The sequence below is a fragment of the Sminthopsis crassicaudata genome, chromosome 3, assembly GCF_048593235.1.
Source record: "Sminthopsis crassicaudata isolate SCR6 chromosome 3, ASM4859323v1, whole genome shotgun sequence".
In the NCBI taxonomy this organism is placed as follows: domain Eukaryota; kingdom Metazoa; phylum Chordata; class Mammalia; order Dasyuromorphia; family Dasyuridae; genus Sminthopsis; species Sminthopsis crassicaudata.
The window spans coordinates 146,605,659-146,620,052 of NC_133619.1; the positions used below are offsets into that span (position 1 = coordinate 146,605,659).

A 14,394-nucleotide genomic window follows, 5' to 3' on the forward strand; every position below is an offset into this window, starting at 1 on the left:
AGCATATTTATTTCAGGTTTGCATAGAGAGGCATGAAAAATTCAATCTTCATTTTCTGTGCACTGAACTCAGAATAATGAAAGTTTCTGGAGGTGAACTTTATAATGATGGCACAACTCCAAGAAAAAAAAAATGACGAGTTCTTGGTAAACTAGGACTCCGTTATCAAAGGGAAGATGTATAAGCAGCGATTTTATGTGATTATTTCTCGAAGTTTTGCATATATAGGGAAAATATAATGTCCTAGTAAAAGGATATATTGATTCTATGTCTTAAAACTGTAGGAACAGAAACGATTGCATTACTCTCACTTCTGAAAAAACCGTTAATTGTTCTATGCTATTGACGATATCAGGAGATAAAGTAAATTTGTTAGTGATAATGAGAAAGTTGGCACATTTTCTATTGAGCTTGACAACACTTAAAGCTTTGGTGGTGTTTTTTTTTTTTCCAAAGAGGACAAATAAGATATGTGTATATAAGGGTCATGAATATATACAAACATTTGCACATATTGTTCAGTTGTTTTCAGTCATTTCTGACTCTCCACTAACCCATTTGGGATTTTGTTAGCAAAGATATTGGAGTTGTTTGCCATTTCTTTCTCCAATATTTGCACATAAACATGTGTAGTAAACAGAAGCAATTGGGAAAAATCAATCACATTTGTATTAAGCATCTCCTGTGTTCCAAGCATTTGTACAGGGCAAAAATGAAGAAAATCTTACCCTGAAGAAGCTTATAATATATTGGGTAATATTCCAGATCATTGTTAATGTTTTCAGGCCAATTATTCTATGAAAAAAAATATTGGTCTTTCAGGTGAGACAAAGAAGAAAGAGTATGGAATTTGGAATTAGGTATCCTGATTTTATATATCAGTTCTAATATTCACTGTGAGTTTAAATGTGACAAAATCATATAACTTCTCTGTGCTTCAGTTTCTTCACTTGTAAAAAGAGATGTTTTGACTAGAAGACATCAGAAATCCCTTCAAATTCAGCATACATGATGCTATAAATATGTAGTTACAGGTGATTAATTTTTTAATCTAACATAAGTGTACAACACAATCTATTCTTCATCAATTCATATATTAAAAATGGTCCATTTTTCTTGGATGATAAGATAATAGTAATAGTGTTGTATAGCTTTAATCATTGTGTAAATTAATTATCTTATTTTAGTAAATCTTCATTTAAAAATGATATTGATGATGTTGCTGGGATGCTTTAGCTGGCTAACAGAATTAGGAGAGTAATATGAAAATGTAGACTAATAAGTGATCAGGAATTTTGATTGCCAATCTAGTATATGTTAAATGCTTTGTAAACCATAAGCATCATGTAAATGTCAACTGTCACTTTTATATCTCCTAAAATTATGTGACCAGAGTGACTAATGAACAGTTATCTTCAAGACAGAATTTAAATGGAAAGAGAAAATGAGAGGATTTGTGTTGGGGTGTGTGTGTGTGTGTGTGTGTGTGTGTGTGTGTGTGTGTGCGCGCGCGCACACTGTGGGAGTATGTGTTCCATTGCTCATGATCTCAAAAATATGAATTTTTCTCTACTTCTCAAAATGCCAATAATGTGTGCTCCAAAGACATATACGTGCACATAAACATACATCTAGTATGTGAAACGATATGTATTTGTTTGCAAATAATCTGAGTTTACCTATGGACAAATGAAACTGTGGTTCAAAACATACTATTTTCCTTCCCTCCAGAAGAGAAATGGACACTGAAAAGTAAAATGCCAATGCTTTAAAAGGGGAAGGAAATGGGAAGAGGTGGAGGAATGTTTCCTACTTCAGTAGAGAAAATGATCTTAAGTTTGTACTTATCTGTATGCTTATCATACTTTTGAGAGAAGGCCAAAGGAGATATAATCATTGTGTGTTTAAAAATTTGACTAGAAACAACATTGAACACCAGTTCCTTTTCTTGAAACTTCTGAGTAGTGCTAAGAGGAAGCCTAATAAAACATTTCCAGCCTGAATCTGCCATGCAGAGAAGCATCTCAACACCCTGTTGTGTTTTTTTTTCACAGTACATTCATTAAGATGTAAAAAATTAAGACATTTCTGGCTCTCTTGTTTGTGTTGCATAAACAGAATATGAAACTAGCACTGACACAGAGATGTTCTATTGCCTGCTTATCATTTCAGAGTTTTAGGCTCTTTATTGCATTTGAAAAGAGTTCAAAATGACTGGTAGAGAGAAACCATTCTTATAATGTGATATTAACAATGCTCAGAGCTAAGATTGACTTAAAAAACTTTTCTACCTTAGTTGTTTAAGTTTTTTCCCATTAAAAGTCCTTAGAAATTTACTTTCTGATAAATAATTTTCTCCATTTTTGTTTGCCTACTACTACCATACTTTCATTTCTTTTAATTTTGGTATTCTGTTATATAATACTTCAAACACATCAAAAAAAAAAAAAGACAATATCAGTAACAACAACAAAAATCACAGCACATGAATTGAGGAATTTCTCCTAGCACTCAACTTTTGTACTAAGTGCTATAGAATTACAAAATATCTGCCCCTTTCTTTGACCTGCAAATTCCTCATTTGACACTGTTCATTGTTTTTCAAATCTAATTTGTTTCATTTGCATTTGTTTGCATTCTATTTTATCTTTTTTAAAAACATTAATATGAGACAGAGTCCATAGGTTTCATCAGCAATCCAAAGTGGTTTATGTCACACATAAAAGGTTAAGAATTCCTGATTTAAGGGAAGAATAAATGGGAAGAATAAAATCAACCCTATATATGCAAGTAATATTGTGCCCATAAAACATAATGTTCATGTTAGGATAAATCAGGTACATCAACCCTGGCTAAAGAAAGCAGTAACTTTTTTGGTGGTGCTAGTTAGTTTTACAATTGATGATAATAGATGCAGAAGTTTGTTAAAAACTTATGAGGGTCTTCCTCTCCCAGATTTATTTATTTAGGGTTTTGAAAGTGTTTTTTTTTTTCTTTTTGACTAGGTGAAAGAGGAGATTCTTTGCCTCAATTGCACCTATCCTTAATCACTGAATGAATGAACCCTTAGTTCAACTGAGATCTGTTAAAGAACTTAGCTTAAAAAAGGTCAAGGTCTCCTTTTGCATCCAGGGCCATCTACGGTCATCTTGATCTATACCTGGTCACTGGGCCCATATGGCTCTGGAAGGGGAAGTGAGGCATGTGACCTTGCTCAGCCCCCCTCATTTAAATCCAATTCACTTGCATGTCAAGGCGCCAGCTCCCTGATGTCATGATCATCTTTGAGAATGAAAGAAAAACAACAACAACAATAATAATAATAGTAATAATAATAACAATAGTAATAATAATAAAATACACTTATACCAAATAAACTCTTTGTGTCTCGATTTATATTCCAAATAACTGAACATTTAACCTCTTCAAGAAAAGCAAAGCTTCAATTTCTTTTTCTAGAACATTGCCTAGAAATGTCCAAACTATCAAAGTAGGCTAAAACATTCTACTTAACTCTAGTGATCCTCAGAGTACAGACAAGCAGCTAGGTGGTGGAAAGAGAAATAGACTGGAAGACAGGGAGACCTAAAAAAAAAAACCTGCCTCAGACATTTCCTAGCTGTGTGATCCTGAAAATGTAACATCTCTTAGAGGTTTCAGTTTCTTCATTTGTAAAATGGGACTAATAATAGTACCTTTCTCCTAGGGTTGTTGACAGACAAAAACAAAACAATATATGTAAAACATTTTCAAACCTTACAGTGTTACTTCTGAAGAGCTTTGAAAACCTTAAAGCTCTATATGCATGTTAGCTATTATTGTTGTTTTTGTTGTTGTTATTTGAAACTCTAGACTAATCCTCTCCATTTCCAGAAAAAGAAGCAGACCCAGAGAGGTTGTTATTTTTTTCCATGATCATATGCATATAAAATGGCAAAGCTGAGTTTGGGGACCCAAGTCCTCTGATGCTAGCTGTATTTTGACTGTACCATGCAACCTCTTGGAGTTGTCATGAGAAATGTTCTGTAAACTGTAAATCACATGAAAATTATAACTTCTCCTTTTCCCTTCCGTCATGAACTCAGACTCCTTTAACAATAAGACTGACTATCCTAGAGCAGGTCTGCCTAAAATTACTTTGAGTTACCTAGATTGCAAGGTAGATAGAGCACCATTAACTAGAGTCAGAAAAAGCTGAGTTCAAAAACAACTTCAGATATTTATTAGCTATGTGACTGTCTAAATCACTTAATCCTTTTTTTCTTCAGTTTCTCAAGTGTTAAATGAAGATAATACCTCAAGATAATACTTACCTTGCAGGGTTCTTGTAAGGCTCAAATGAGCTATTTGTAAAATCCTCTCATAGTGCCTGACACGTAATAGGTACTAGATACATGTTATTAATATTATTGTCATTATGACTAATCAGTCATTTAGGTGGCCCAGTGCATAGAGCAATGGGCTTGGACTCAGGAAGATGTGAGTTCAAATACAAACTCAGCTATTTACTATCTGTGTAATCCAAGTCACTTAATCCTGTTTGACTCAATTTCCTCATATGTAAAATGAACTAGAAAAGGAAATGATAAACCACTTACGTATCTTTTCCAAAATAACCCCAAATGATATTATGAGGAGTTGGACATGACTGAAGAAAATACTCCTTGAGTGTCAATAAAATTAATATATTTTATTCAAAAGAGAATGAAGCACATTCTAATGAGTTTATAAGGCAAATATATATATATATGAAATAAAATCAAGAAATTAATTTTAATAGAATAGCAATTACTTACCAAATATTCCCTGTTCTCTTTTTATCAAGCTTCTGTTATACCCTGAAATTAAACATAGCTCAAGTTAGAAACAATTGCCCCAATTCTGTTAAAGTCAACACTTTATCAGCAAACTTCTCTTTGGTAAGGCATCCTACTCAAAGCAGCTGTAATCATTGCCTTCCATAAAACTACTCATGAATCCTCATTTAACCTCTTCAGATTTTTTTCCCCAACCAATTAGTGCCACCTTAGTCCCCCATCCCCTTTTGTGAGCTGGTACCCCTTCTCTTTCCCCATTCTTGCATCAGCCCTAATAGCCCAGGTTTTACCCTGATTTACTATTAACACCTACCAGTGTGGCTAAGCAGAGGTTCCTGCTCCCTTCTCAATTAACCAGGCCAATTGCTTTTTACTTTAAGAGATTTTCTTCAGAATCTTAAAGATAATGATTTAATATAATGGGTTCTTTAAAAAAAAGAATGTAATTTCTATTTTGAAAGAGAAAAAAGTAATACTTTAAGCCTGCCTCTCTTGTGGAATTGTACTATTCATATTTGCTTTACAACTCCATTTGGGAACTTATAGTTTGGTGACTACTGGCTGGTTATATAAATGTCATTACCAAGGCTCAAATCCAGAAGGTGGGGATTCCAGTTCATTTCCAGGTATCTGTCTGAAGAGTTTATGTCATGATTTTGCCCTAATCTATGGGAGAATTTTTCTGTTATCCTGTTTTAATATAGTTAAAAGTATTAAAATTTTTTTTTAATATCTGGGAGAGTAGGGTAATTAGAGGAGGCAAATGACTCTGAAAGTGTGGGAAGTCTTCAATAGCCTTAGGATATATATATATATATGTATATATATGTATATATACATATATATATTATCTTGACTATTAAAAAATTTATTTGCCTTTTCTACCCATTATAAGAAATGGTATATGGTATACAGAAGAGATCCCCCCCCAAAAAAGGATTAAAGTATCTTGTGTATGCCCATTTTTAAATAAAATAAAGGTTATTTAAAACAACTATTTGTTAACCTATTGGAGCAATGAATCAAAAAATAAGACAATCTCAGCTCTTACACGTTTTTCCCTTTGGGGAAAACATAGTCCTGGATGTTCAGATCAGTTTATATAAATAATATACAAAACACTGGGTGAAGCACATTTATCTAATAACTTTGGGAATCAGAAAGGAAGTGACAATTTAAGATGTGTCCTCAAAATAACTAAAGGCTTCAAGAAGCAGAAGTGAACATGAAGAACATAGAATGTTCCAAGGTCATGGGAAGTGGGAGATGGAATGGCAGGTAAGGGAATAGCAAATAGGTCAGTTTAGCTAACATATAGAGTATGTGAGAGGGAGTAATATATAATCAGTCATCTTTGAAGGAGAGGCTTGGGCCAGATTATGAATGGCTTTAAATGTAAGACAAGTGTAAATTTTAACCAAAAGGCACTAGGGAGCCACACAAAATTCATGAGCCCTGCTAGTATTTCCCACATGAGCCTGTTAAATCTGGTACAAGCTAAGCAGCTCACACAGTATAACCTACATCAATTGGGAGTTTAAGAAGATAAGGAGATTCTATTAGAATTAACTTTTTTGGGAGAATGCACTTGTGATAAGTACTCTAAGACAAATTATATGTGCCAAAACTTCACATCATATGCTAATAAGCAACAATATCAAATTGCATCCGTAGAAAGGAAAGAATAAAAACTAATTTCTCCCTGGATCTGGAATATGCCAAATAGCTTATTTGTTTGGATGACTAGTTTTGTCCTTTGATTATAAACAGTAAAGCATGTTGTTCGCCTACAATAGCAAGGTATGGAAAAGAAAAAAATAATTCCCTGCCTAACTTGCTTCTTCACTTGCATTTTCCAGGTCAGGAACTGAATGCCTAAATATCCCTATTTCAATTGAAGAAACCAGATTATTAGATTTAATCAAACAAAATATCAGTGGGTTTGGATGCACTGAGAACAGTCCTCAAAAAGTTGATCAGCATGAAGAGAGCTATATTGAGCATTCTAGAGTAGGTATACAAATTTATATATAATTGGAAAGAGTTTAAAGAAGTAACTTGAAGCACAAATCAAAATGACATCAATGAATTTAATTCTTTGAACTAAATAAAAAATAATTTGGTATTTTTAAAAATAAAGACGTGCATTTTTTCTTGTTTTTCAATGAGACCTTATTCTGGCAATTTAGTTTAAAGTGTTTCTTTTTTACAGAAGAAAAAAAAATGCCATGCTTTAATGCTAGTAATTCTACAGTATTATCAGGTGTCTCACTTTCACCATTTTATTTGCATACTTTCCATATGGAACTTTTTGTGTATTTTTCATGTTTACAATATCAGTTTGACCCAGAAAAATAATTTTAATAAACTTCATATCTGTTGATTTTTCATTGAGATGATTTCTCATACTTATACATGGTGAGGTTAGAAATGTTTATTAGCTTTTGTAAAGATGGCATTTTGAGAACAATAACTTGACTTAGAAGATATATAATAAAAAGAACTCCATTGCTAGCAGCTCAATTGCTTGAAGGATACAGGAAAAAATATCAAAACAGACAGAAAAATTGGTATTTTTCCCCACCGGAAAAACATAACCTTTTCTCTCCTTACTTTGAAAATATAAATACACTGGTGTTAACCTTTTCCTGACACTCCTGTGAACTTACTGTTGTGAAAAGAGCTAACAAGATTTGCATAATTTCAAGAAACACAAAACAATAACATCTTTTTTATCTTTGGATGCAAAGCTAGCATTTGCCTTAGGCTTAGCCATTGAGAGAAGAGGTGGGATTTTTTTTTTTTTTCATCTTAACTAGGATGCATCATCTTAATTTAAAATGTATGAAGTTTGCCCAGATGGATGACTGGATCAGTTTCTGCTATCACCAGAATCAAAGCTTACTACTTTTCTCCAACACAGAGATGAAGTGAGAATGCCATGTCAGTAGATACAAGCTTAAGCAAAGTGGGAATATACCTCAAAGAGAAACTTCACAGAAAGCAAAGCAGATCTCAGCACAGGCTAGAAAGTGCTTGCATTCTAATTCTGGCATTTTGTGTAATAAAGGGCACCAAAGAAATAATAAAACAGTTGGAAACATCTGCCATTTTCCTTACTGATATGTAATTATATTTCGAAGGCATAGCTTTTTATGAAAGGTTGACACTTTCATTCAAACTTAAAGACATTTGAACTTAAGACAAGAAATCAGTTCTACTACAATTAAATCTGTCTTGAAATATCCATGGTCCATAGTATCTCTACATTAGGGGCTCTTACCCTGAATTACATAAACTTGTTTAAAATGAAGATAGATAAATAATCATATAATTGATTTCCTTTGTAAACATTTTGTAATGTATTTTAAACATTATTTAATTACACCTCTAGGCTTCACTAAACAGCCAAAGGAGGTAAAAAAGTTAAGAAATCTTGCTCTAAATTAGGTCAAAGGTTCATGAAATCTGTTTGTTAGCATAAAGGAAATTTAATTCAAAATTCACATTAAAATTCTTTTATGAGAATGAACATTAATCAAGACATTTAGATATAGTCACACTCCATTTTTCAAATATTTTAATAGTTCATAGGGAATTTGATCCAGGGAGACCAACCAGAAATCTATAGTAGTAGTCTAGTGGACAGATAATAAAGATCTAGAAATAAAAAGGGTAGTTGAATATGTGAGTAGAAAAGGTATAATTTGAGAGATGCCATGGAGCTAGAAATGGCAAGATTTGAGAGTGGATTGAATATGTAAGTTGAGGTAGAGTGAAGAATTTAGGATAAAGTCAAGATCTGAAACAAGCAGATTAGAAGAATGAAGGTTCAATTCACAAAAGTAAAAACATTTAGAAGAGAGAATGGCTTGGAAGCAGAGATAATCAGTTTCAATTTGGACATGTTCTGTTTGAGCTATCTATAAGACACCAGATTTAAAATATACAATAAGCACATAGTGATGTGGGACTCTTGGTCAGGGGTCGGACTAGAGAATATGTGTGTATGTGTATATATATATATATATATTCACATACCTACACACTTATGAACACAACCAAGAAAGATTTTCATAGGCATAAAGAAAACCAAAAAGCAAAGAGTGTCGTTAAAATCCAGAGAGAAAAAATTACCCAGAATGAGAAAATAATCAGAAGTATGAAATTCAGGAGAATTACAGTAGGGTGAGCATTAAAAAATAAGCACTTCAAACTCGTTCATTAAAAGATCATTGTGAGCTTTGGGTAGAGCTATTTTATGTTGAATGATGAGGGTTAAATAATGAAGGATGAGGAGTGAGTCAGAATAGTGAAAGTGAAGGCAATTATTGTAGACAGCTTTTTCTAGGAGTTTGGCTAAGAAAGGGAAGAGGAATAAAGGATGATAGGTTATAAAGGTAGATTTTACAGAATTGAGAAAATATCACAGACAAATAAGTTTTAAAATAAAAGTAATTTTATTACTTAAATTAGTAAGAAAAACAAAACCAATTGCTTGCAAAAATATATACTTTTGTATCATTAGATATTTCCTCAGTGAGATATGACTCCTCTTCAGAGTCCTTCAGTGACTTGGTTTTGATTTTACAGGCATTGTGACCTGGACTTAATTAGGCAAAATAAACCCAGGGCTTATTTGGAAGATGCTATATCCTCATTTTCCTATTAGATGAACCACTTGGAAAAGAAAAAAAAAAAAAAAAGAATAGTTGATCAACACATGCTTATTAATGATGGTGCCCCAATTTAAAAACAAAGTACTTGATGAAGTTATAAGATTAAGCATATATGTGTGTATGTGTGTATATATGTGTGTGTGTGTATTCTATATCTAACATGTAATACATACATATATATACATATTTCTCTTTACATGCTTGACAAAATTTCAGCTTTTATACTAATGTTATATGGTAATAATTTATATGATTATGCCTAATATATGAAAAATTACAAATAATGGGCAAATAAGAAAATCTCTCTACTACTTCAGAGTATATCACTAGTTATCCCCTATTCCTGGAATGTTCTTCCTACTCTTCACTTTTTCCTGGCTTCCATGCTTTCCTCTGAGATAAAATTCCATGTTCTACAAGAAGACTTATTCAATGCTTCTTAATTTCAATGCCTTCACATTGTTGATTGATTGAGTCCATTGTATCCTATATAAAACATGTCTGTACATAATTGTTTGTATATTGTCTTCCTATTAGACTGCCGGGTCTTCAGAAATAAGGACTTTTCTGACTTTCTTTGCCTCTGTAGGGTTAACATGGTGCCTGACATAAAGCAGGAATTAAAGAAATGTTTATAGATTGACAAGGGAAAGAACAATGTAAAAATATTTAAACTCCCTTGTTTAAAACAGTATGTGTGTGCATGTACATGCATATGTGTATGTGTATTCCAACTGTAGTAACAGACAATAAAAGTGTGAAAAATGCAAATTTAACTTGAATCTTTAAAGAATTGATTGTTAATTGATACCAGATTTAAAACTGATAGAGAATCCCTATAAACTGGATTGTTTAATTAGAAAATGTGCATGTGCGTGGTATGCAACATTTCACAAGGTTAATGCTAAAAGTCCAGCCAAATAAGTGATAAGGAGTTGAATTTTAAACCCTATAAAATTAGGCCAGTCAACCATATAAAAGCAAGATTAACAAGCAGCAGATGACATTTCATCTGACTCCATTAACTTTTGCAGCATAAAAACATGGGAAGTGCAAATCATATATTTGCTACACTGTGATGAACTAACTTGGCAACCTTTCCTGTAGCTATTCTGAGCATACTACACTTATATGTCAGTCTTTCAAGGGTCCATGGCTTCATAATTTAAGCAGTTCCCTCTATTGGTGCAGACTCCATGCGCAGAGTAAACAATACCATGAATTGCTTTGCCATCCCCATTATCTACACCACAAGATTGACGAAATTGATAGATTGATAGATATACAGACAGGTAGACAGACAGACAGACAGACAGACAGGTAACAAAAATAAACCTTTATCAATCAGGCAGCCTTTTGGTAATAATGTTCCCTAAACTTAATCATACAAAATTTGTCACAATCCTTCACTAACCTTTAACTATCAAATCATGTCTACTGAGATAAGGGCTTGCAAGAGCTATTAATTATTAATAATGATTTTATAATTATTATATAATTAATATTATTTATTGTTAATAATGATCATATTGTTATAATTACATTATACATATAATTATTATCATTTTATTATTATAAACATAGCTTTTGAGAATCTATATTTTACTTTCTATCATGATAAGACTGTTATATGTAGGAATTTCTACCCATTATACTCTCAGTTCTTGTAGTCTATACAATAAACTTTGTTTTCAGCTTTTGCATTTGCTACTTTGCTGTATGGTATCATAGTTAAAGAGCTATTCTTGAAATCAGGACAATTTGGATTCAAGTCATGCTAATAACATATGGTGCTGTTGGACACATAACTCTAGGCAAGTCATTTAATTTCTGAAAGCCCCAGGTATGTTTCTTAGATTAAAAAATTGTAAAATAGTTACAATCTATATTGATATAAGAAGGGTTTTTTGTTGTTGTTCAGTAGTTTTTAATCATGTCTGATTCTTTGTGACCTAGGTTTCCTTGACAGAGATACTAGAGTGGTTTGCAATTTCCTTCACTCTCTAAATTTTTGTTGTTCATTTGTTCAATCATATTTGAGTTTTCATGATCCTACGGACTATAGCACACCAGGCCCTTCCTCCATTATCTCTCAAAATCTGTCCAAGTTTATAGTTCATTGTTTTCATGACACTATCCATCTCACCCTCTGCTATCCTTTCTTTTTGCCTTCAATCTTTCCTAACATCAGGGTCTTTTCCATTGAGTATTATTTTCTCATTATATGGACAAAGTATTTAAACTTTGCTTCAGTATTTGATTTTCCAGCGAATAATCTAAATTAATTTAAGTATTGACTGATTTGATCTCTTTGCTGTCTAAGGGACTTTCAAAAGTCTTCTACAGCATCATAATCCAAACTTGTTAATTCTTTAGCTTTCAACTTTCTTTCTAGTTCAACACTCACAGCCATACATTGCTACTGGAAAAACCATATTTTTAACTATGTGGACCTTTGGGGGCAAGGTTATGTCTCTGCTTTTTAGTGTGCTGCCGAGATTTGCCTTACCTTTCTTTTCCTTAATTTTATGGCTATAATCGTAGTCTTCAATGATCTATGAGCCCAAGAATATAAAATCTGATATTATTGCCATTTCTTCTTTTGTTTACCAAAAAGTAATGAGACCACTTGCCAGAATTTCCACAAAAAGTATCTCAGTTGAGCCTTATAGCAAATCTTGGAAGTAATGACTGTTTTTAGTCCTATGTTACAGTTAAGGAAACTGAGGCAAATAGAGGTTAATTAATTTGTCCATGATCGCACAGCTTCTATCTGAGACAGGATTCAAATTCAGATCTTCCTAACTCTAATACTTCCTCATCTAGCTGCCTCATCAATAAAACTTAAAATGTTCAACTTTTAATGCAAATATTAATTTATTATATTTTGAGATTATTTTTCTTATAGGATGACTTCTGAATTATATGATAAAAGTTAATAGATAAATTAGCTTCCGTATTTAAAAAACTAGCTTAAATCTACTTTTATAGTAGCCGCTGTTCTATATATTGATGGTAACCTGTATGTTATCATGAAGTCACATGGCAGTATTGCTGATTTTTTTTCTAATTATACATTTACTTTAAAAATAATAATAATACCTTGCAAATTTCATTATAGACAAATTTTAAGAGTTGACACATCCTATCAGGTTCCATAAATTTTAGAGGATATCTTTTATAATGTAATAGTCCTTCATAAATACTATGATCTAAATATTTTAACAAACGCTCTTTCCTCTCTTGAGTATTTGTGGAGACTTTATAGTAAATTCCTAATCTTTTCCAGGAAATATCCATGAAGCAGAGGCTAAGATTATTAATTTAAAAAAACTGTGTTGTTATGAAGATGGTGACCTAGAACAAATGAGAAGAGTACTGCATGTTAATACTGCATTTTCCCCTAAAAAAAACCCCACATATTTGGTGAGCTAGAATTGTTTAAATCTCTCTTAGAATGTGGCCTATAAAACTGATTATGTTTTCCCGAGTTATTCCATCTGTAAGCAATGTGCATGAAATATGTTTTGTTAAAATAAAGGAAATTGAATTCAAAGTGCACACTAAAAATTATCTTATCAGCATGAACATCAGCCTAGAAAATTGGATGCAGTCGCATCCCATATTTCACATTTTAACATTTCCCAATATTGTGGAGTGTGTGTTCTGTTTGTGAATTCATCTGCCAGTATGGCAAGTTGATATGATTTTAAACCTTAGCATGTAATCTAGCAGGCTTGAAGAGGATGGAAAGAAGAATTAATAGAAAGGCAAAATTCTGAGCTTTTTCCATTATTATTTTATTGTTTTTAGGTCCCAAAGTAGAACTATCTGGTGTAATTAATTGCAAAGTATTGATTCACTAAGATATCAAAGACACATTGCATCAGATTCTAAGGAATTCCAGATTAAAAACAAACAAGCAAACCACATTTCCACCTGAGAAAGTTCATACTTTCTTGAAAATTTTCTAGGTGCTTATGCTTTTACCACTCATAGGGAGAAAGTCTAAGAAAGCTTGGGAACACTTTGAAAATTTAGCTGTGTGGTTAGAAATATCATTAATAGCTGTTAGTCTTAGATATTCTTCCCTTTCTCTGATTTCCTTAATGTATATTTTGACCTGTTGCTCACACCTTCCTCTTCAGACTTTTACTCTCAGCTCTGTCATTATTAGCACCTGTTTTAAAAGTCTGTTTTAAATTTCCTATCTTTTCTGGAATAACTTTTTTTCTTAAATTAAGGTTTGGCAATGCTTGTCTCTAATAAGCTATTATCTTCTCTAGCTGCTTAAATCACCTCTGTTAAAAAAAAAGATCTAGTTTCTCAGTAAAGAGTCTCACTTTATAACTCCCTGCTGGTGGTGATAATATAGATTATCCCATTTCTAGTTCCTATTAGTTTCAAACGATATCACCAGGTAACTAGAACAGATAGAACTGAGGAAAGAAAGCAAGATGGCTCCACGAAGACACCTATTACAATCCTTTATCTTGACCATATCTCTCCTATAGGGGTAGCTCTCTTTTGCTAATTTCATCAGCTCCCATGAGTTTAAATTCAAATGTTATCCCTATACGAATGACTCCCAGAGCAGTACAAAATCACAAGCTATCCCAAAAATCTTAGTGAATTTTTAAGCTTTAACAGCTTAAACTTTTGAAGTGTTGTGACTAGATATAAACTCAACAGAAACAGTGAAGTTCAGAAAAGAGTATGGTATGTATCAGAGTGGGTGAATGGATTCTGTTTTGGACATAAATATAAGCTATTCAATTATATTATAATTAAATTAAATTAAACTATTAATTATATTAAAACTTTTAGGACACCTAGTCTTTTCCATAAGCTTCAGTCCCATATCAATGTTTCATATTCAAGATTTCCCATTGTATGAA

General features: G+C 32.5%; 1 protein-coding gene across 1 annotated transcript in view; it reads left to right on the plus strand.

Moving 5' to 3' along the window:
• Window positions 1–14,394, plus strand: part of GPC6 (glypican 6) — a 1,235,068-nt gene that overhangs the window by 555,852 nt on the left and 664,822 nt on the right. The window lies entirely within an intron of this gene.